The sequence below is a fragment of the Hevea brasiliensis genome, chromosome 6 (assembly GCF_030052815.1).
Source record: "Hevea brasiliensis isolate MT/VB/25A 57/8 chromosome 6, ASM3005281v1, whole genome shotgun sequence".
Taxonomy (NCBI): domain Eukaryota; kingdom Viridiplantae; phylum Streptophyta; class Magnoliopsida; order Malpighiales; family Euphorbiaceae; genus Hevea; species Hevea brasiliensis.
The window spans coordinates 75,509,304-75,511,917 of NC_079498.1; positions in this window are offsets into that span (position 1 = coordinate 75,509,304).

The window sequence follows — 2,614 nt, forward strand, 5'->3', positions numbered from 1 at the left end:
ATAGGTTGCCTCCCCTAGGTCTTTCATGGAGAATGTATTTGACAACCATACCTTGACAGTTGTCAACATACCTATGTCATTACCTATCAACAGAATGTCATCTTTATAAAAGACAAGGAAAGTGACAGCACTCTCACTAACCTTCTTATATACACATGGTTCATCCACATTTTTTATAAAACCAAATGACTTAATGGCTTCATCAAAACGAATGTTTCAACTCCTCGAAGCTTGTTTTAACCCATAAATGGATCGCTTTAGCTTACATATCTTGGAACCATCTTGGGATTCAAAACCCCTAGGTTGTTCTATGAAAATGTTTTCATTAATGTTTCCATTGAGAAAAGCTGTTTTGACATCTATTTGCCAAATCTCATAATCATAGTATGCAACTATTGCTAATAAAATCCTAATTGATTTAAGCATGGCAACAGGCAAGAAAGTCTCCTTATAGTCGATTCCTTGCCTTTGGCAAAACCCTTTCGCAACTAGCCTTGCTTTATAGGTCTCTACCTTTCTATCAGAATCAATTATCTTCTTGAAAACCCATTTATTTTCTATAGGTACAATACCTTCAGGTGGATCAATAAGGTCCCAAACTTGGTTCTTATGCATTAAATGAATTTCAGATTTCATAGCTTTAATCCATTTTGAAGAGTCTATATCTGGTATAGCTTCTTCATAGGTAAGAGGATCATCTCCATGATCTATTTCTTCATGAATAAATAACTCTTGTTCATCTTCATGAAGAAAACCATATCTCACTGGTGGGTGAGATATCCTAGTCTATCTGTGAGGAATTACTGTAGATGTTTCATCAATAGGTGTAGGTTTACTAAATGGATCTATATCCATTTGATCTGTTGGTTGGTTAGAATTCTCCAATTCTAACTCTATTTACCTTCCTTTGCCACCTTCTTGAATAAACTACTGTTCAAGAAATATGGCATCTCTGCTTACCACAACATTTTGGGATGTAGGCAAATAAAAATAATATCCAAAACTTTCTTTTGGATATCCAACAAATCGACCTTTTTCTGATTTGGTTTCCAATTTATCAGTGTTAACTTTTTCATATAAGCTGGACAACCCCAAATCTTAACATGCTTAAGACTCAGTTTTCTTCCATGCCATATCTCATAAGGTGTGAAAGAAACTAATTTTGATGGAATCCTATTCAAAATATGCAAAGCTGATTCTAATGCAAATCCCCAAAAGGAGACTAGCATATCAGTATAGCTCATCATATTGCGTACCATATCTAATAGGGCACAATTTCTCTTTTCAGATACACCATTCAGTTGTGTTGTTCCTGGAGGAGTCAGTTGGGAGACAATGCCATGCTCTTTCAAGTATTCATCAAATTCAGTACGTATGTAACACCCTCACTGTAGCAATTCCATATATTCTACTGTTTCAGTGACTGGTGTCGGTCCGGATAGCTAGAACGTCCAGAAAAATATTTACACTATAGTGAGGAGTCATAAATAACTAAATAATAGTAAGAAAAATTTAAGAAAATTTTGAGAAATAAAATACAACTAGGTTAAATGAGTCGGTGCCCTAGTGATGGGTAACTTAACGGGAAGTTGCTGTATTCACAGTTAGAAGCCCTAAACCCGAGGAAAAAATTTATGAAATAATTTTTGGGACTCCAGAGAAGAGTCATTGAGGTTTCGATGGCATTAGAATGCCAAGAAAATGGTTAGAGAAATTTTTAGATCGGTACAGACGATTTTGGCTCAACAAGCCAAACGGAGGGCATTTTGGTCATTTCGTATTCAGAGATGATTTTTGGTCAACTTGTCCAGTTAAATAAATAATTATTATGACATAAAAAATGAATAAAAATTGCTAAAAATTTAATTGAAAATGAGTAGCAAAGAAGAGAAAAGAAAATGAAAGAAAATTTGAGATTTTGACATCACATGATGTCATTAGTGTGCTCTCCACCAATCACCATTTAACAACACAATTAAAATTTATTAAAATGGGGAAAATGAGTCAAAAATTGAAACACAAATTCTGGTTCTTCTTCTTCCTTGCTGATTTCACTCTCTCTCCTATTTCTCACCATTTTGTCAAACTTCTTACTAAAATTTCCTTGAAAATTTACCCCAAAATCCTAAACTCACTTCATTAAAACTTCTTACCACATCTTAAATCACCTTTAGGCAGCCATTAGAAGGAGAAATTGTAAAGAATTTCAAACTCAAGTTGAAGCTTCAGAGAGGTTAGTGCCATTTTTGTTCACTCTTTTCTTATATCCTTCATTAAAATATTAATTTATGTTAGAAAGTATGAAATTGGAAACAAATTAGGCATGGTAAAGTTCACTTAAAATTTCAATAGCCTAGGGTACTCTAGGGTTTTAATGATTCCAGTGAGTTTTAGTTGTGAATTGATGCAATTGAATATGAATTTGATAATTAGAACATTAGATTGCATGTTGTTTGAGTAATTTGGAAATTTGAGTTAGGGTTTGGGGCAAAAATTTGAGATTTTGCTCATGTATTGGTAAAAGAAAGTTCTAATGGTCAATTAGCGACCATTTGGCTATGTGTGATTAGGAAGTGAAGTGATTTGTGCCATAGGAATTGAAGTTAGTTATGCT